This window comes from Lissotriton helveticus, chromosome 3_1 (genome assembly GCF_964261635.1).
Source record: "Lissotriton helveticus chromosome 3_1, aLisHel1.1, whole genome shotgun sequence".
Taxonomy (NCBI): Eukaryota; Metazoa; Chordata; class Amphibia; order Caudata; family Salamandridae; genus Lissotriton; species Lissotriton helveticus.
The window spans coordinates 294,112,987-294,135,559 of record NC_136061.1 but is presented as its reverse complement, the minus strand read 5'-3'; the positions used below and the strand labels follow the sequence as shown (position 1 = coordinate 294,135,559).

The 22,573-nt window shown below is 44.3% G+C and overlaps 1 protein-coding gene across 7 annotated transcripts in view; it reads left to right on the top strand.

Annotated features, from left to right (window-relative positions):
• VMP1 (vacuole membrane protein 1) overlaps positions 1-22,573 on the top strand; it is a 917,545-nt gene that overhangs the window by 449,194 nt on the left and 445,778 nt on the right. The window lies entirely within an intron of this gene.

Below are 22,573 nucleotides of genomic sequence, written 5' to 3'. Positions count from 1 at the left end.
TTCGTGGGATAAGCCTCAACCCGTTTACTGAATGCACACACAACCACCAACACATATTTCAAATTATTGACTCGATCCATTTAGATGTAGTCCATTTGAAGGACCTCAAAAGGGCTAGTGAGTGGTGCAAAATTACCAGGTGGCGTAGAGATACCTTTTCCAGGATTGTGCATCATGCACACCATACAGTATTTTACTAAATGAGCAGCTGTCTTTGGGATATTATCATTTTTCCATACAGGGTCTAACAACTTGCAAATACCTTTAGAGGTGATGTGAGCTGGCCCGTGTGACATAGTGACTACGGGAAAAACATATGCATCTGGTAACATCCATCTCCTTGACTTATCAGTCCAACACCCCTCCTCGTCTAAACATGCTGTGCTTTCCTGCCATATTGCAAATTCCTCTATAGTCGCCTCACTCTGTATTTCCTTAACATTCTCCAGTGTATCCTCGAACATGGTGACCTCGGGCACCCACCTAGCGGGACCTGCTACAAACATTCTTTTCATAATCGTTCGGGCAGTCTCCTTGGCTGTCTGGTCTGCAAAGGCGTTCCCCTTATCCACATTGTCAGTAATTTTCTTATGGGCGCTGCACTTCACTATTGCCAATTTCTTGGGGAGTGTCAAAGCAGACAAAAGCATATTTATAAGAGTGCCATGTTGGATCTTCATCCCATGGGAAGTGAGGAACCCTCTCTCTGCTCAGAGCCACCCGAAATTATGGGCAACTCCGAAGGCATACTGGCTGTCAGTATAAATATTGACAGCTAGTCCCTCATTGAATTTGCAGGCTCGAATAAGGGCAACGAGCTCTGCAGCTTGGGCCGACTGATAGGTAACTCATGACGTCTTAACCACTGTGCGAAGTGTTGTGATTGTGTATGCGACAGTTGTATTGCCATCTGGTAGCTTAAAACAAGAATATAGTAAATAAAACAATTCTCCAAGAGAATTGTTTTGATTACTATATTATTGGTTCAAGGAACCCTGTCTCTTGGAGTAGTGGGGCCACTCTCCTTTTTTACATACAGCTTAATACAAGAGCCATCGACATATAGTTCTGCTTGGGGTCAGATAAGGGAACATCAGTCTGGTCTACCCATCCCTTCGTCTCTTCCTCCCTCCGGAAGGTACAATCATGTATGTCTATTTCCTCATTCTCAGAAGGGAGGGGTATTAACGGGGCTGGGTTCGGAGTGGCACATCTTTTAATTGTGACATGTTGTGCAAAGAGAGTTGGCTCATAACCGGTCAGACATGCACTGGTGAGGTGCTGCGTCTTGGTCTTACTCAAAAGGGTATCCACAGCATGGGGCACCATGACTGTGAGGTCAGTATCCAGTACGAGTCCAGCCGATTATCTTATAGAGACGGCCACAGCCACGACCCCTCTTAGACAGCTTGGGAGGGCTCTTGTGACAGTGTAAAGAAGAACAGAAAAATAACCACACGGCCGTTGCTTACCTCCGAAGGTCTGTGTTAAAAAAGAAAGCGCACAACCAGCTGTCTCGTTTACGTACAGCTCGAACGGCTTTGCGTAATCAGGTGTACCGAGCACAGGCGCAGAGCAAAGAGCAACTTTTCATTGCTCAAAAGACTGCTGACATTCAGGCTTCCAAGGCAAGGGTTCATGCACATCTTTAGTGGTTAGTGCGAGCAGAGGTTTTGTTAATAACGAATAATTAGGATCCATTGACGACAATGGGAAGTAATGCCAATAAAAGCTTGCACATCCTTCTGAGTTTGAGGTATTGGCATTTTAACAATGGTACTGTTGCGCGCAGGGGTCAATCTCCTACCCTCCTTCGACAGTAGGTGACCTCCTGTCGACAATATTGAAATTTGGAAAGGGACACTTTCTGTCCGTGGTGTGCCAAATACAATTAACAATTTAAATGTACTGTCTTTTCAACCCTTTTCAGTGTTCGAAGCGATGAGAAGGTAGTCTACATATTGGAGCAACACATTACCTGAAGGAAGGGCAAGCGAGTCCAATTAGGCTTTTAAAGCTTGACTATATATACTAGGGCTTTTAGTATAGCGCTGAGGAGCTCGATGGAATCTAAAGCTTCTGCCAGCTAGTGTAAAACCGAACAAGTACCTGCTGTCCTGATGGATCGGAAAACTGAAGAATGCATTTTTTAAGTCAATAACAGAAAAGAATTTAGCAGTAGAAGGAATCATCGTCCAAAGAGCAGAAATGTCAGGGACCACAGGGAACTTGGGAACTATTATTTTATTAACTTCGCAAGTCAATCACAAAACGATAAACATCTGCATGATCATCAGAGGAACACGAAGGTGCCCTCTTAAGAATGGGGAGAAATAGGGCTATTACACACATTAGCAGTCATCTCTTCAACAACTCCTGACTTAATCAAGTCCTGTATAATTTGCAACAAAACTAGCTCCCCTGCTTGCGGTATTTTGTACTGAGGAATGCGAGGCAAAATGGCATTGTTTTTAACTTTGATGGAAACTAGGGATATCTGCCATAGTCCTACTTCTGTGTCACCCATTGCCCACAAAGTAGGCAGCACATCTTTAAATTCAACAGGGAGGGTCGCATCTTTGGACAGACACTGTTTAGCGCTGACCACATTCGGGCCCATTGTCATGTAAACCCCTGCTGTGGAACAATAAATGGTCAAAGACGCGCGTTACTTGAACCCAAGCTTCACAATCACATGGCACTCAAAAATTATCTTCATACAACGTAAAAATGATTTTCTTCACATATTATTCATGTTTGTGTCTTCTTTAATTTCCATTGTTTTATTAATAATTTCATCATTAACTTTTCAGTAAATTCTCATGTTGGTTTCTACAGGTCCTTTCACTGTGGATTCGACATTTTTGTTGATGTCCAATTGTGGAGAAAATTTGATGGGTTTGGATTTGTTAAAGAAGTTGCATGCTACCATTTATTGTTCTAGAACCTCTATGGGTGTGGCTCCGCACTCCGTGGATTTTTATGTCCGTTCCAAATTTATTGTTTGTTTCAGCAGTGTAGTTGGTGCCTCATGTGATACTCCCACTGAGCATGGGAGGTTTTATAGACAAAGACGCGCGTTACTTGAACCCAAGCTTCACAATCACATGGCACTCAAAAATTATCTTCTTACAACGTAAAAATGATTTTCTTCACATATTATTCATGTTTGTGTCTTCTTTAATTTCCATTGTTTTATTAATAATTTCATCATTAACTTTTCAGTAAATTCTCATGTTGGTTTCACATTTTTTTATATATATGCCCAATGCATTTCAAGCAAAAATGCCCTTCCTCAGGGGACTTTGTTCTTCGCTTGTGGCACGCTAAAATGCACGAACACTTGGAAGGGAGGATGAACCGCTATAGGCGTTTTTGTACAAGTTACCTGTTTTGAACAAGAATTGAGAAACCTCAAGCGAAGAACAAAGTCCCCTGAGGAAGGGCATTTTTGCTTGAAATGCATTGGGCATATATATAAAAAAATGTGAAACCAACATGAGAATTTACTGAAAAGTTAATGATGAAATTATTAATAAAACAATGGAAATTAAAGAAGACACAAACATGAATAATATGTGAAGAAAATCATTTTTACGTTGTATGAAGATAATTTTTGAGTGCCATGTGATTGTGAAGCTTGGGTTCAAGTAACGCGCGTCTTTGTCTATAAAACCTCCCATGCTCAGTGGGAGTATCACATGAGGCACCAACTACACTGCTGAAACAAACAATAAATTTGGAACGGACATAAAAATCCACGGAGTGCGGAGCCACACCCATAGAGGTTCTAGAACAATAAATGGTAGCATGCAACTTCTTTAACAAATCCAAACCCATCAAATTTTCTCCACAATTGGACATCAACAAAAATGTCGAATCCACAGTGAAAGGACCTATAGTCAGTGTAAGAGGTTTGGAAATGAGGCTCACACACGGTACACCAGAAAATCCTACCGAAACATTGTTATGGCCAGAGCTGCCCCGGAGACCAATGAACGGGAAAGAGTTATTCTTTGCACCTGTATCCACCAAAAATACCTTAGCTTAGCCATGCAAATCCGCAGTAACATACCGTGCTGATCTATAGGTATTTGAACTTGTCCCTTACTTTGTCCCTGGCTGTCCTAGCTGTGAGTAATTCCTGTCACCTCGTCCAGGTCATAGTCATCGTGATAATACCATCCGCCCCTATTGTCATCGAAGTAGTTAGTATCTGGAAAATCCTGTGAGGCTACGGCATTCTGAGCCATGTCCTGTTCACCAGCTCCACGTCCACGAGAACCTCGTTCTCTAGGGGCCGTGACTTTCTGCAACAGCACCAGACACTCGCTACGCCAATATCCCTCCTCCTTACAATACGCACTCTGATTCGGCACTACAGGCGTAGTATTCTGGCTAGTATGTGGAAACTGCCGGTCTGAACCACCACGTCCTATACCATTCCCCCTAGAAGCCTACTGCAACAACACCTTCGTCTTCAAGTCTTTATGCTTTTTCTCCGTCTTCTCCATGTCTTCATTCTCCCCATGCTCATAATACTGTGCCATGTTCATAATAACTGAAGGGGAAAAAGTGGACCAAGTACTTTCAGAAGCCTGCAACCGCGTCATGATCTCCGGAAGTAAATCCGATGCAAACCTATTAACAAACAATCTGACCCCTCCGTCGACAGACCAGTCCTGCCCACTGTAATCTAGAAATATACCTTCAAACAGAGTGAAAAAATCTGATACACTCTCGTCTTTCTTCTGACGACAAGCTGAGAGCTTGTCCCAACCTACCTTTCTCGGCGGGATGAGAGAATGCATATATGTGATAATACGGCCTAGCAAGGCAACTATCTCCGCTGTAGGCTTCTCACCAGGCTTCCTCTCCTGATCCCGTGCCTTTATTTGATCCCACGTACCTCCAAATTCCGTAACATGATCTTGTGCATGCACTTGTCTCCAAATATCTACCGGAACCAGCAAATCAAAGAACATTTCAATATCCACAAGTCATAACCGTCGAGGGTGCAGCCTCAGTCAGTCCTTTATTATATGATGTTTGGTTTTTCCAAGGGTCAGAGTCTTAAGGGATAAAACTTCATTCCTTTTCCATGGAGTGTAAACGCACTGTTCTTGAAACCAGGCCTCTACCCGTGGTCTAGTCACATTATCATACTGATTCCGCAGCTCAGATATTTCATGGTGATATATGGAGTGAGCCTCCCTCATCGGAAACTGGGATACTATCTTTGGGCTCTTCTCAAGCAGCCTACCCCGATAAGCGACCAACATCACAACATTACCAAAAACTCAACCAGGTGCCATATCAGCAGCATATACATGATCCCTAATGTCATAAATAATCTGTGTTGCTGCTTCATTGAAACACTGCTCCCACAGTCCAATCAAAGTAGCTCACATGTGCTTAAGGCCTTGCTGCTGCAAAAGAGTCCCATAATCTTTCATCACACTCCACACATCTTCCACACTGTAAATGGGGTTACAAGCCCACTCGGCGGCCTGATTGGCTACCACCTTTTTCTCTTCATCTGCCACATCAGATCGTATCAATGTCTGCCCCAGTCTCACCCTGGCTGTTACCCAGTCTCTGTCCCCTAGTCCATGTACCGGTTTTCGGGGGATGGAAGAACAGGGTGGGAGTAGCAACCGAAGTAATAGGCACCAACGTCACTGCTGCCTGCGTCGTAGGTGTAAGGGCTGGCGAGGGGGATGCTGCCACAATAAGCGTATCAGGAAGACTGCCAGTCATCGCAGCCACAGAAGGTGAAGTCAATGAAAGGACAGGAGGAGCTGTGGCTGAAACAGCGTGATCGATAGCAAAAGAAACAGAAGCAGCAGAGACAGAAAGAACGGATGACTGAGGCTGTGGCATGGCAGGGTAAATTCTCTGCGGGCGTTTGGAGGTGGAGGTTGAGTATCTAACAATTCCTCCACAAAGGTGTTGTTCCCTTCTCGGGCAACATAAGATTTTTCACATTGTAATCGAAATCTCCTATCTGCACACTCTATTCTCTTTTCTATCTTTTCTCTATCATGCGCTACAGCTTTCCGAGTCACTGTTTGCATCCTCCCATTCCCGGCCTTTTCCTCTGCTTTCATTCGTCTCTGTTTAGCTTCCTTTTGTCATGTTCTGAGGGAATTAAACATCGACTGCCTACTCCTTTTCACAAACAATTTCTCCTGTAGAAAATGTATTTTCTGTTCATCAAAAGTGCCCGTCAGCAGCCACTGCAACTCTGCATTGTCCCTCGTATATTTGTGCCATAACATACTAAACGTAATGGGGCCAAGGCCATGTTTTAGGTACATGTCTAAATTCGGAGTGCCTTCTGGAGGCACTGGCTGACTTTCATCCAATCGAGCATCAGCAGAACAAAAAAGACAACCCAAACAAAACATCTTACTTAAACAAGGCATTTTCAAAAGAAAACAAGTTCACTACTTATGCCTAACAGATATTTGCAAAAATCTTTACCAAAGTCGGTCCTCAGACCTCATCAAATACAAATCAAAGTGGTACCATGTTCATAAAGAACTCCAACAAATTCAAGCGCTTGTCCAAAGATGGTCCTCAGACGGTGTCAGATACAAACCGAAATGGCGCCATATCCACAAAGAACCAAAGCAAACTCATCTGGTGCACATAGGTCAAACAAATGCAGACACTTCGGACCAAATGATGAGATCCAAGGGTTTCGCCGTTCAGGACCCCATTCGGGATGATTGCTGGGTGAGGCAACAACCGGTCAGACAGACTGGGCAGCTGCGAGTTCAAGACTCTCTGGCAGGGATCCCTGGTTTGCCTGCCCGACTTGACGATAGCCTCAACCTCCTCACCCGTCCACGGGCGAGGATGGGTCACCCAATGGAGTCCCTGTATGGCCGCCAGCTGAAGGAAGTGACCCGATCTGTGTCACTCGCGACCACCTCTCAGCCTTCCTTACAAATGAAGAGTCGATCATACAGTAGAGAATATAAACCAAAGATATTTTATTAAAGTACACTCGAGTGGAGTCCGATCTGACCAGCCTCCTTGGATTGCTGCAGAGGGACTAACTTCACCCAGCATAAATATGCATTAAGTACATTTCAAACCAATGAAGGCACTGCCCAGAATGAGAACATTCCAGGCTCATACAGCTAAACCAAAGGGGTACAGTAGGATAAGTTTCAACTCTAAGGCTGGGTACACACTATCTGTAATTGAAGGTCGTCCTGGCCGAGCCCGCACCTGGGCTGGTGGGAGAAGGTCTCTATCTAATGGAAATGTATGTGCTAAGGAGGACAATGTACTCGGTGAAAGACAGTGTTAAACCTTGAGAAAAAGGGAAAAAAGGAGACATTTCTCAGCAAGCTAGGGTTAGTTTCAATCGCTGTTCAAAATGGCAGCTCAACTTAAAATGGTGCCGCGAATGCTAACTTTACATAAAGTAATATGCGAGCAAACTGAATGTGTAACATTTACATTGCAACACTTGCCTCTTGGTTTCATCGATGTCCGCTTAGCCACCAAGTGTCCCTCCATGAAAACTGTATACGCTTGTCATTGGGCCAAATTTGGGGTTTGGTGCAGCACTTGCTGATTGACCTCTTTCAGGCCAAACGATCTGATGCTTTATTATTTGTTCTGTTTCTTGCCCGGAAAGACTTTGCCCTGGACCAAAGCGTTTATCTTTCCCCCCTCTCGGCCTTCTTACGGTTGCCTGATCAGTCCTCTTTATTTAAATCACCTGTTATGATGCACTTTTTGAAGGTGCTGCAACATGTTTCCCTTTTCTCCATTTGTGATGCCCCAATGGGACCTCAAACCTGTCCGTACATATCTCATACCTGCTCCATTCGAGCTGCTCCACAATTGTCCTCTAAGGCTTCTCACCATCAAGACTCTGCTCCTCATTGTCTTCACCTCAGCATTGTTTGTCAGTGAACGTCAGGATTTTTGTGTTCATCTACCATACACCACCTTCATTCCTGACAAGCGGTTTATGCGTACTAGGGCATCCTTTCTCCCAAACGTTGTAACACAGTTCCACATCCACCAAACTGTCAGTCTGTTGGCGTTCTATGCTTCACCTCACCCTTCTAAAAATGAGGAGAGAGGCTCCATTGCTTGGACTCTAAGAGAGCGCTCAGCTTCTACACCAATCGCACCAAAGACCTCCAGGGGGCCGAACAGCTATTTGTGGGTTTCACCAGAGTGAAAATGGCAGTTGTGTGCAGAATTGTACCAGCGCACGCTGGATGGAGCTCTGCATTAAGATCTGCTACTTATGACGAAGAAGCATCCTCCAGAGGTACTGTGTGCCCATTCCACCAGGGCCAAAGCTACTGCATTTGCACACAGTGTGTCCTTGTCCTAGACAACTGCCAGGCTTGTATGTGGGCATCTGTCCATATGTTCATGAATCACTATTGTCTGGACAGCCAAGCCTGCGGAGGAAGGCGTTTTGCCCGCTTGGTCCTGCAGGACTTTGTGGTTTAAGTCCATCCATAGCCCACCCCTCCCTTAGGTACTGCTTTGGCATTTATTAAAAAGGTGAGCAATCTGTGGCTAGAAGTCTTTATCAGAAGAATAAGTTACTTGCATTCGGTAACGCTCTTTCAAGTGAGACATGATCTAGCAGCAGATTTCCCACCAACCCTCCAGTTTCCCCGTTTTTTGAATGAACTCTACCTCTTAATTAGATCTGAAGTTTAGGAATCTGCACCGTGAGCTACCAATTCGATTTTGGGGCTCCACATCTGGAGTTGCGGATAGTCTCGAAAGCAAATGATGTCAGCGCGCTGAAGTGGAACAGCGTCAGTGCAGAGCCGCACAGCACATCCAAAAAGATTTAAATGCACTGTGATGTCAGGGGAATATTCAAAAGGTGAGGAGGCTGCAGCTAGATTGTCTACCAGAAAGAGCGTTACCAAAGCTAAATAAAGTTTTCATCGAACGTACCCAATTTATTTAGTACCACATATATTCTAATTTCAGTTTTTCCAGCTGTTGTATAATGCCAGTTTCCGTGGTATTCTTAATTTCCAGCTCTCTGATATAATCTTTTTTGGATATCGGTTCTTTTAATAAAAACTGGATGACCCCATGTACTGACTTTATGCAAATACCCCTTAGTACGACTTTAAAAGTACCCCATTTAATTGTGACATCACTCTCAGTGCTTGCATTTTCAGTGAAGCATTGGTCTATACCAGCGATGCTTAACTTTTTGACTTATGTGGAACACAAGTGAATAAATACTGGAGTCTGGGAACCCCCATTGAGTTGTCATTCAAAGCTGGGAACCCCTGGCCCAAGCAATTTCTATGATTTGGACGTCAAATCAATGCACAAAAATACAAAAACAAGTATCCACCAAACAAATGCTCAAATATAGAAATATTATGTGTAATTCACAATCAAATATAAAACAACTTTTCAATGTTGCTACTTTACTTTTATATACTTAATAATTAATTTTGTTAATCAGTTTCTGGCACCCTAAGCAGGCCTCATGGACTCTCACGGATGTTTGGACCAAAGGTTAAGAGCCACTCGTCTATACTTCCTATATGATAGTTGAGAATGACGAGACCTGTAGTACATCTATAGGAAGATGTCACACCAGTATCTTTGGGCGTCAATGCCACCCCCTACCCAATTCCACTCACCCCCAGGTAGGTAATATCCTAGGGGGATTGTGATCAGACAATGTATGGCATAAGAACTCTGTCATCCACCCTCGTGCCTGCCTAAACACTGCAGTAAAAACAATCTGTTCTAGAGTGTAGGATGTGACTCCAAGAATACCACATATATTCTCTAGTCCCAGGATGCATTGATGTAAAAGATATCCGTCACCAGATTATTAAGCGTTTGTGGTTTAGGTGCCTAGTATCTGCAATTGGGTGCCTCGGTTGGGCAGTGTGGATTTTTCCTGATCTACATTCGGAACTCAATTGAAATGTTCACCCCAAATACTCTGCTGGAGTGTTTCTAAGAAGGGATGCTGCAAGTGTGTCTAGAAAGGAAGAATGATTCAAATTAGGAGCATGTACGGCTATCAGGGTCACATAACCCCGGCCAACATTCTCTCCAATCCCATGTATCTACTATTCGTATCTATTCTGGAATGATGTAATGTCAATGAAACTTCTGGGGCGACCCAAATTAACACTCCTCTAGCAAACCCCAAATATGTAATCCCTATTGGAACATCACACCATCTTTTATTGAATTTCTGTAACTTATGCTTGGGTTTTAGGTTTGCATGTATTACGTACCTTTGTGTGTGGTGTAACTGGGAGGCAAATATGACTCGGACCAGGTTACATGAGTATAAAGGGTTTATTAGAGAAGTATGCAAGGTTATTGTGCGCAAGGGTGCTTTTAGGATCTGTTGGGTGGCTTTCCTGTGTTTCAAATTTTTTCACCAGGTCTTCTCCTTTTATCGAGATGTTTCCACGTGATTCCAGGAATCATCCTCTGGGAAAATAGAAAACAAAGAGAGGCCTTAGTAATCAGTCTATGATATAACACAGGGAGCCAACACCATAAGGTAGTATAAACTTCTTGTCTCTGACCCGTCGGTCACTGAGCCAGAACGTGCCATCACTATGACCCCTTCAGTGCGTACTAAGAGGTCTTTCCTAAATCAGACTGTTGTGGACATGCTTAGGATTCAAGTACTTTAGATATCTCATAAGCCAGAGTGCTCCCCACCTTCCTGTGCTCGAGAGTGCAGCACTTGCTTTAAGTTCTCCAAATGTATCCAGGGATCTCTTTTAAAACCCCAACTAAAACCCTTGTGCTTCTGCACACAACATGTTGTGCGCCCCTTTACGTTACTCACCTGACGCCCTGACTCTGGTTTAGAGCCCAGAGCAGCCTCGTACATGTTTCCTCTCCCCGGGTTTGCTGGTCGTCATCCTAGGTCAGCTTCACCAAAACCTGCTGCTGTGCTATTGTCTTCTTCCCCTCTGCCGTCGGAAATGGCTCCAATGTTGCTCCCGACTCCTCTGCTGCTGGATCCATCCCAAAGGCGTTGCTTTCCTTGTGTTCTCCTTGTTCAACGTCTTCTTGCTGTCTCTTGTCCTCCTCCCCAGACGCTGCTTCCTCCACCCTCTCCTGGTCGTGCACTCAGTACGCTCTCTCAATCAGCCTAGTAACTACCCGGGAACGCTCTAGGGGCGTGTCCTGGAAAACAACTAGAACGCTCGCCTGTGTTCTCCTCATGCCCTGTGGGGGTCCTCATCTGGGCCAGTGCCAGTAGCCTTCATGATCTTCTGATCACATGGGTTGCTATGACTCTCGCATTCCAGGTCAAGAGATTCTACCTGTTCGAGGCCCTACCATTATCTACTCCCATAAGGTAAATAAAAAATTACCCTCGTCCTGGAGGTGTCCTGTAGCTACCATTTCATGGCCTCGTCATCTATTCAGGTAATTTAGCTTAGAGCAAATATCTTGAATTAAGCATTCAGAGACGTCACACTCCTCTGCAGAGGTTCCACAAAATGCTCAGCCAACACAGCACTATGAACCTATGCAACCAACCAATCCCTTCTGGATAACGGGGAAGTGCAATGCGCAGTGCTAACCTAAATCTAAACACTTATCCTACAGCAAACACTCTTAAATCCTATGTTGAACCCTGAGGGATAGCACAGAAAGCTAAGCCCCCCAAACAAGTCTCATGTGATCTTATAAGCATCTCAATACCACCAAAAAGGCTATACATTTTGAAAGTTATATTAGAAGTACAGCAGTCATTGGTGTTCAGCCTCTCTATCGGTTCCAGTTCAGCATCCTTTTGGTGTAGTTTTCTGAACTCTTCACTGCTTCAAAGTATGATTTTGAGGATCCCGATCTAGAGCAATTTTGGTGTTTGAATTCTGCTACTACTAGAGCTCATTCTCTGACCCCTTATTTTCTAGTGGGTCTGCTCCTCAGCCTCCTGTGAGAGAGCTGTCTGTTCCTGTATATTTATATATCAACAAAAGGAGAGGTAGGGAGTATCAAGTAACACTCTTATTCCCCGGTTATGTTCAATAAGCAAAAAAAGAGTGTCTTGTGGTATCAATGAGATCACACAAAGGAGCAATGGAATGGGGGCGACGGCCTAACTCAGGACGTTTAAGAAAGCCCTCACTCACCACCTGGTGATGACATGCTTCATCATCGGGCCCCACTAAAGAGGCCGAGTGCCTCTTTAGTGTTCTTCAACGCCAGATCTACTGCGGAGCAGGATTTTGCGAGTACAGGCCGTGTGGTGAAAAATAAACAATTAGTAGTGATTAAAAATGTCTGTAGTGTATCAAAAATAATTTATTATGTGATCACTTAGGACATATTGTTAAAATAGTGTGTGGGAAAACAGTCCACAGTTAATTGTGTGGTTATTTCCTTAATTGTCAGTCAACATGTTTCTGCCTCTGAAACGGTGTAAAATTACCAGGCATTCATCAGGACTCTTGTAAGTGTACTAAACCCTGGTGGTATGGGCACGCTAAGGCCCACCCTTACCTAGGGACGTGAAAGTGAAAAGGAAAAGTGAAAAAAGTGCAAAAAGTAGGAAAAAAAACTGTCTTCCTAAAACTCCTGGTTTAGGAGGCTTCCTGCATTAAGGTTTCTGCACCTGTAAAGAAGAAAGAACATAGACGTACATAAAGGACAAGACAAACAGTTAATGGATGTTCTTGGTCACAATTGTTGGTCTATGGTGCTCCATTCGTCGTGACAAGACAGTGTGTGGCGCTATAACGATATGTTTATCACAACCTCTGTCCCTGGGATTAATAAGCACTATTCGCTGGGGAGTGCAGCGTGCTAGAAGTGAAAGAATTGGTGATAATGGGTAATGATTAAAAAGGAAGAGAATCTTCCTAAAAGCGATCAATATGCTAGAAAGATCAAACGATCGCTATAGATGTAAATTAAAAATGTCTCACTTTTGTGGTGTAACAGGGGTACACCATGGGTCACAGGAGGGGGGTGGTAGCGTAATTGGCACACCCTTAGTAAAAGGAATAAACATACAATGCATCAGAAAAGTTAGCGGTACTTAGCTCCGTGATATGCCGCCAAACTAGTGTTCGTTATAATCTGCTGGATTACTTACGCCCTCGACGCTCGGCACCCTCAGTATACCTGCATTACCCTCAGACTGGACCCCGACGATCAAGAGCGGGGCCCGGTAGACAGCTTATCAGTGTGTGGCAGCGAGGCAGCGAACGCTTCCGGGAGGTGGGGCCCGCCTAAGTGGAGGGGCGGTGCCCTATGTTGCAGCCAATCACAAGCTGTTTCGTCATAGTGACGCGGTTAGTCGCATGTTCTGATGGAGGTTTGGTCGGTTACCACGGTAACCGTTTTGCGAGCCCTTTGTAGAGTGGTAACTTTATTGATTCAGAGGGGTTAAACAGACTGACAATGAATCGTCTGCAGTGGAGAAGAAGTCTTGTAAGATCAAAAGATGTCAAACTAGAGGCCAGGCGTGATGTGGCCGTTTCTTGTGCTTAACCGAGGGGAAAAAAAGACTCGGCAGAACAACGAAAGATCTTGAATGCCAGCACGGTCAGGCACAAGAGAGATTATAAACACTCACAAGAGAAATTATAAACACTCAGCCACCAGTTCGGTGTAGATAGTAGTAGACAGGCGCTGTAGATTGCTTTATGGCGCAATAAGTGACAAATTTTCATTAAGGTTTGTGGTTATAAATTAACGGGAGCTGGATTAGCCATAGGTATTCTGGTAGGGCAGTGATCACGGAGTATCTGATTAGGGTGAGGTTCTAGTGACTACCAAAATATATTTACTTGATCACTGAATTCCAAGGAATGTCAATTAATCCGATGAGATGGGTCCCCAGTCTGTAGACCCACCTCTGCTCTTTCTCAAAGAGGCGGTTGCTGATGTTGTTGCCGGTGTGCAGCTGTTCGATCACAGTCCACTGCATGTCATTGGTGGTGTGATTTTGTTCGAGGAAATGTCTGCTCATTTTAGTGGTTACTTTTTTGCAATTAATATTAGATCTGTGCTCGCAGATCCTCTGCTTGACTTTCCTACTGGTCAGACCCACGTAGCGTAGATCACATGGGCAGGTAATCATGTATATGACATTTTGAGAGTTACAATTGGTATGGTCTCTCTGTGTCCACACTTTTTCTGGTTCGGGTTTTTGTATGCGTTGTGAGGTGACAAACGCTACAGTTGGAGCAGGGAAAGTGACCCGTCACCCTTGGCAAACCCCAGGTATCTGTCACGGATCTTACTTCTACTGGAGCAGCTATTTTAGGTCGGGTGTGGACCAGTGTATCCTTAAGACTGCGTCCCTTCCTGAAGGAAAAAAGCGGTTTCTCCCAGGTTTTTTTGATACTAGTAAGGATCTTCCAGTTTTTATTAATGGACTTTTTTATAGTGTTAGAGAGGGTGCTATATGTTGTTACACAGGTCAGCGGAATCTCTTCGGGATGGTCAATTTTGTCCTCAAGGAGCGCTTCCTGTGGTTGGTTGCGCGCTCTTTTATAGCCTTTGTTTAGTGTTGTTGCTGGGTAGCCTCGTGACTTCAATTTCTCAGTAAGGTCGACCGACTGTGACTTGAAATCTTGTAGGTCAGAGCAATTGCGTCTGATACGTAGGTACTGGCCATACAGGAGGTTTTCTTTCAGTGGGCGGGGGTGGAAACTTGTAAACTCCAGCAAGTTATTTTTAGCGGTGGGTTTGTAGTGTGTCTTAGTTGACAACCTAGTCCCCGAGATCGTGATTGTCACGTCGAGAGAGGTTGCCTCTGTTTTACTGGTAGTGTACGTAAATTTGAGGTTCGGGTTCAAAGTATTAATCCATGCCAGGAAAGCTAGTAGGTGCTCATCACTGCCGGTCCAGATCACTAAGACGTCGTCAATGTAACGTTTCCACATCTGAATGGATGAGGTAAAGGGGCCGTTAGGTGGTAGAATGTGCTTGGACTCAAAATCGGCGACATAAAGGCCGGCCACATTTGGGGCGAAAGTACTGTCCATGGATGTACCAGTGCATTGCAGGAATAGTTGGCCATTGTATGAGAAAAAATTCTCTTTCAGTGCCAAAGTGGCACACCGGAAACAACATCAGCAACCGTCTCTTTGAGAAAGAGCAGAGGTGGGTCTACAGACTGGGGACCCATCTCATTGGATTAAATGATGACATTCCTTGAAATTCAGTGATCAAGTAAATATATTTTGGTAGTCACTAGAACCTCACCCTAATCAGATACTCCGTGATCACTGCCCTACCAGAATACCTATGGCTAATCCAGATCCCGTTATTTTATATCCCCAAACCTTAATGAAAGTTTGTCTCTTATTGCGCCATAAAGCAATCTACAGCGCCTGTCTACTACTATCTACATCGAACTGATGGCTGAGTGTTTATAATTTCTCTTGTGAGTGTTTATAATCTCTCTTGTGCCTGACCGTGCTGGCATTCAAGATCTTTTGTTGTTCTGCCGAGTCTTTTTTTCCCCTCGGTTAAGCACAAGAAACGGCCACATCACGCCTGGCCTCTGTTTTTACATCTTTTGATCTTACAAGACGTCTGCTCCACTGCAGACGATTCATTGTCCGTCTGTTTAACCCCTCTGAATCAATAAAGTTACCACTCTACGAAGGGCTCGAAAAAACGGTTACCGTGGTAACCGACCAAGCCTCCATCAGAACATGTGACTAACCGCGTCACTATGACGAAACAGCTTGTGATTGGCTGCAACATAGTGCACCGCCCCTCCACTTAGGCGGGCCCCACCTCCCGGAAGCGTTCGATGCCTCGCTGCCACACACTGATAAGCTGTCTACCGGGCCCCGCTCTTGATCGTCAGGGTCCGGTCTGAGGGTAATGCAGGTATACTGAGGGTGCAGAGCGTCGAGGGTGTAAGTAATACAGCAGATTATGACGAACACGAGTTTGGCGCCATATCACGGAGCCAAGTACCGCTAACTTTTCTGATGCATTGTATGTTTATTCCTTTTACTAAGGGTGTGCCAATTCCGCTACCACCCCCCTCCTGTGTACCCCTGTTACACCACAAAAGTGAGACATTTTTAATTTACATTTATAGCGATCGTTTGATCTTTCTAGCATATTGATCGCTTTTAGGAAGATTCTCTTCCTTTTTAATCATTACCCATTATCACCATTTCTTTCACTTCTAGCACGCTGCACTCCCCAGCGAATAGTGCTTATTAATCCCAGGGACAGAGATGGTGATAAACATATCGTTATAGTGCCACACACTGTCTTGTCACGACAAATGGAGCACCATAGACCAACAATTGTGATCAAGAATATCCATTAACTGTTTGTCTTGTCCTTTATGTACGTCTATGTTCTTTCTTCTTTACAGGTGCAGAAACCTTAATGCAGGAAGCCTCCTAAACCAGGAGTTTTAGGAAGACAGTTTTTCTTCCTACTTTTTGCACTTTTTTCACTTTTCCTTTTCACTTTCACGTCCCTAGGTAAGGGTGGGCCTTAGCGTGCCCATACCACCAGGGTTTAGTACACTTACAAGAGTCCTGATGAATGCCTGGTAATTTTACATCGTTTCAGAGGCAGAAACATGTTGACTGACAATTAAGGAAATAACCACACAATTAACTGTGGACTGTTTTCCCACACACTATTTTAACAATATGTCCTAAGTGATCACATAATAAATTATTTTTGATACACTACAGACATTTTAATCACTACTGATTGTTTATTTTTGACCGCACGCCCTGTACTCACAAAATCCTGCTCCGCAGTAGATCGCGCGTTGAAGCACACCAAAGAGGCACTCGGCCTCTTTAGTGGGGCCCGATGATGAAGCATGTCATCACCAGGTGGTGAGTGAGGGCTTTCTTAAACGTCCTGAGTTAGGACGTCCCGTCCCCCCCCCCCTTCCATTGCTCCTTTGTGTGATCTCATCGATACCACAAGACACTCTTTTTTTGCTTATTGTTCCTGTATATTGTTTACCCGCCTTCAAAGTACAGGCTAACTCTTCGACTTCAGCCACACCCAGATCTCACCTGACGGTGGAAAGAACAATGTTTTGTTACCATCTAGAACAGTGAGCTATGCCGGCAACATCAGAGCATATTGTATACGTTGTGCTTTCACTTCAAGAAATGATTCCCTCTTCCTCTGGACCCCTGTCTTATAGTCCTGAAATATAGTGACTTTACTATTGTCCACTAGCCAGGGACCCTTGGTTCTCGAAGCATGAAGTATGGAGTCTGTTTTGTGATAATAAAACTGTCTCGCCACCTCCGGACTAGGAGAAGCACCAGGAGGGGCCACCCTGTTTGGGACACTATCTATGCATTCCAGAGAAACAAAAGTGGATTGTTTCGCCCTCTATTGTATTCACCAGCCGTTCTTCAAGAAATAGTTCCATGCTTGGACCCTTGATTCACTCCGGCAGACCACTATACTGATGTCGTTGTGGTGTGACCATCCGTCTGCGTCGCCTACCTTGATTTTCAGGGTCGCTTTTCATCCTGGAGCACATTAAGATGGGTTTCAGTATCCTTGATTGTTGGCTTGATCATTAGCTAGGTTAGATTCATTGTTTTCCACCCTCTTTTAACATTTTATGGTCTGTATCCAGGGGTTGAGTGTCTGTGTCTGTCCTTTTTGTATGGTGTGCTGGACTGAACTGTTTATCTTGGTATCAACTGTGTTTTCACTTCAAATCATCGCGGGCAATGCGTTTCAGAGCTTGGAAGCTTGTACTGAGAATGCAGAGACTCCTATGTATTTTTGTTCCATGGTACAATGATCTGTGCTGCTAGCCTGTAGAGCATTCCCCTATATTGTTTACATTTAATTTGTAGGTATACTAGTCCTTTTCCTTGGGAGGCTCTGTGAATGATAACAGGTGCTTTGAACATTGAATGTCTAGCAACAGCGAGTAAAGACAATTGGTGTCATGCGTTCCCTTGGGTTATGACAGAAGCGGATTCTTGCTGCTGCATTTTAGGTTTGTTGACCTTTGCGCATTATGAGTCCGAGGGTGCCATGGTGTGGTCAGACTTGGAGATCACATGAGTGAGGGTATCTTGTTGCTTTGTTGGTGTTCGAGGAATAGGAAGATGCGTAGTGGTGTATACATTGTATATAAGGTGCACTATGGCACGCAGTATCAGGGCTAGATGTGAGTTCATGGTGGTGTTTGTGCCATTGTCCACAGGTCATATTGAGCTTTAGGTGTTTATACATCATCCATGCAATCCATGTCTCTAAGGCACAGAGGCAATTGCCAAGTCCAGACAAGTAGAAATCCACATGGTACATTTTTAGAACGATATGTGTATCATCTGAAAAATTGTAATATGTAAGGTTGATCGATCCTATCCAGTCTGGTAAGGGGATAGATATTGGTTAGGAGAACAGAGAAGATTGACCCCTCAGGGACACCACAATGTTACATGTGAGAGGAGACTATGACAGGTGCTGTGAAAACAACGTTTTTCCTGTCTTTTAGCTGTGAGGCAATCCATTTTCGGATATTTTCAAGTATTCTTAGATTTAGTCTGGGTTTATGGTGGTGAACAGTGCCAAATACTGCTGATAAATCCACAAACAGTAAGGTTGCCTCCCCTTTCTTGTTCATTGTGGGTTTCAGGTCAGCCAAAATGTATACAAAGGCTGAAGCTGTGACTGTACCTGATCTGAATCCAGATTGTTTATACCGACCTCAATATGTTCCTCAATAAAATTGGAGAGTTGAGTGAAAACCGCTTCTTCAGATAGTTTACCTAGGAACAGACTGTTGGTTGTTTGCCTGTAGTTTCCTTGATTGGTTAGTTCTATATTCTTCCTCTTCTTGACGTGTGATCTAATATGAAACCTGTTTAGCTCTGGTGGGGAAAATCTAGTTCTATTGTTTTGTTTGATAATCTAGCTACTTTCCCTTCACAGGTTGATCAAATTATATATTTTACCATGTTTGGAGGCGTGGTCTGAAGGTTATCTTGAAGGCCTACATTTGTTGATAACATTTTAGAATTGTTTTACAGAGAGAGCGTTTAAGGTGGTGAGAAAGTGGTGTTGACCATCAAGTGGTGCTGTCATGCGTCGAAGAGAAGTGTTAGTTTTTTAAAAATCTTAAGGTCATTTTCTATAGTTTCAAATTGTGACACCTGTTGCGTGGAGATTTTGTAGCAGAAAGCATGTGATCGTTGGGTCTCTGCATTTTGGCATTCTGGATTGAGGAATTCTGCTACAATCATGTAGTGTTTGCTTCAGTTAAGAGTGTGGCATCGTTTTTTTTATTTCTGTGGTTCTGTTGGCTCCTTTGTTGGCTCTCTGCGTTGCAGTTTGAATCTGTCATTTACATCCCATGTTTCCTCCCTGTCTGTCGCAGGCTGCTTATATGTTTTTAAACCGGTTTGATTTTGGCATTAAATCACGTGCGCATCTTATTTTGTTTACCTTGCGAGTGATCTTTAGCAATATCAGGTTATTGAGCGCGCTGGAGATCCAGGTGTAGAAAGTTGGTGCATCCTGAGGCCCCTTATTTGCGCTCATTAGAAAGTGGATTTTTTTTTTAAATGGACTGTTATTGAAAAATGTTCCATATCAAGTACAAAAAAAAAGAATTTCGGGTGTTATACAGCGTGATATTCGGGGCATGTCAGCAACGATTGACAGTGTAGATAAGTGACTATTGTGGAAAGAGCGATCTCCCATGTGGTTGAGTGTGGATGACCAGTGTGATTAACCTTTGGTGTATATGCAATGACATTGGTTTGTGGGCTCTCTGTGCCACCCATTAGTATGCACTGAAAGAATGTAATACCCATGGGGAAAAGAGAAACTAAGAGGACGGAGGCCATCATAGTGGTGAGTTGCAGTGGGGCGAGGTGGGGGTAGGACAGTGCCCGCATTTGTGTCGTACTGCTGTGTAGAATGTGCCCCGCAGTGTTCTGAGCTTGGCCCAGCGCCCGTAATATGGTGTTCCATCCAGAGATTAGTGGGGTCATTCTCACCTTGAATTGCAACCACCTGGTTACCTTGTCCCCCATTAGTCCCCAATCGGTTTTCAAGAGTTTCCATGACGAGATGGACGGAGCAGTGGGTACCTTCTGTTCATTAATATCACCCGTCGCACAAGGGCAAGTGCCAGATCGATTAACTTAGACCTATCTCTGTCTCTCCTGGGGCGCGGAATCAATCAAGATGGGAGTTGGGTATTGGGAGATTCCGTTTTTCCAGTGTCTGTTTGTTGAATTTTTTTTGTTTATCGTACCTGCTGTCTTCAAGGCATTGTTCTATATTAACTAGATGACTAAGGAGTTGTCAGTCACCAAGGGGTGTCCTAAGTGGGGCAAATGTGACGTCCAGGGTGTAACCGGTGGAGTGGGTTGAGCCCTATATGATTTGTTGGTGGTTGAATGTCTTATTCTCTTCCAGGGGATACTCATCAATAGTCATAAGCACTGAATTATCTCCACCCATATGCGGGAACTCGGAACACATATCCTAATACATATATATGTGTAAAATATATAAAAAGAGTACATAGTACTAACAAATTATACAGATATACATGTGTAAACTAATAATATGCAGCCCAAAAACATATCCAATAGGCTAATAAAGCCATAATTACATGTCTGTATGTAGTATGAAAATAACTCATAACATATAATGCAAGAAAAGGACATGAACATTAGTTGCATTCCACAGAAAACCACCTTTTATTTTCATCAAAGAAAACAGGTAATGAAGGACAATTAGCCTAAACAGGCTGCATAAGCAAATAACATCCCTGTATAGAAAAGGAGACTGGCACCTCGCCTTTAAGGCCTCAGAGAATCTGAACACTTTGCCTTTAAGGCCTCCAGGAGAAGTCTGCTCCCATCATACCTCACAGGTGACAGTTAGGTCAGTTCTTTTTTCCGGCTCTTTCTGAGAGGAACCTGAAACTTGAGCTCGACTGATTTTGACTGTTTTCAGTCAGAATTTGGTTATTTCCTACTTTTTTTCGATATTTCTGATTGTTAGTGGTATTTTTCAATTGTTTCTGACTAATTGGTTTCTATTTTTTAGTCAGCTATGCCACCTTTATTACAAATGCCCTTCCTGTGGGAAGAAGATGTCCAAAACCGATTCTCATTCGGTTTGTGTGGTAGCCGCCTTCCTTCGGAAGCAGAGGATTTTCATTTACCCTTACTTGGACGACTGGCTCCTGAAGAACTCGTCCCCATCTCTGCTACAGGATCATCTCTCAAGATGCCTTCAACTGCTACACAAGCTGGGACTTCAGGTCAATTTCAAAAAGTCCATACTAAACCCAACTCAAATGATTGACTATCTGGGTTCCTTCCTAGATCCAGAAAAAGTAAACGTGTGTCCTTCGGAGGAGAGGTGGTTATCAATTCGAACAAAATGCCAGACATACAAGTTTCCCAACAGTTCGTCAAGTGTCATCTCTGCTGGGGTCAATGGCATTGTGCATCTTTATAGTACCAAATGCAAGATTTTACATGCGTCCACTGCAGCAATGTTTAGAGGATCAATGGATGCGAATATCGGGGTGCTGGGAGGATCAGATAATCCTTCATCAGGCAGCCAAGGATTCCATCCGATGGTGGATGAAGAGATCGCACCTAATGAAAGGAGTACCGTTTCATCAGGACCCTCCAACACAGACTCAGATCACAGATGCCTCTCTCCAGGGTTGGGGTGCTCGGCGGTGTGGGTAGGTCTCAAAGCGCCACACTAGACATCTAAACCCCAATACATGGGAGTGAAAGCCTGATGTGTTGACCGCCGGGTACTGTTGATGCCTGGAATCTTGACACTATTAGGTAGATCCAGTTCATCGCAGGTACATTGACATATTAGATATGACTACATTGTCTTACTGATGAACCAATAAACATATAAACTATTTGTTTAGTGTAGATAGTTCCTTTTTAGGTCTCGCACCTGCGATGCAGGGCGAAGCCCTGTCGCAGAAAGAGACCTATTGTCGGCGGCTCTGCTTACAAGGAGACAAGAGATGGGCACGCGCAGCATGCCTGAATCGGATCAGGTCGCGCGCGCGTTCACCATCTCCTGTCTCCCTTGAAAGTCTCCAACACACACAGCCACCCCCCCTGCTTTCGCACACGCAGAGACACACACACACGAGCGCACATACACGCATGCACACATACAGAGACACACACACCCCCAGCCGCACACACACACGAGCGCACACACACACACGAGCGCACAGAGACATACCCCTCCACCCACCTCCTGGCACCACCCCCAGTACAAGTAAGCCCCACTCACCGCATCGGCGCCACTCCGGACTTCTGCAGCCTCAGTGGGGCTCTCCCTCTGGCATGGGAGCCCCGCGTCACCACTGCTTTTCTGGCCAGCCACTCCGTGGGCGCGGGCTTCCTGCAGAAGACTGAAGTCCCGCCCCACGACAGGTTTCGTTTTCTGCAGTGCACGCGCACGTCTTGTTTTTTCTCCCAGCGCAGCACATCGGTAATGGCGCCAGCGTGTCTTTTTAAAATACTGGTTAACATAACAAAAATATATATATATTTAGATCGCACAG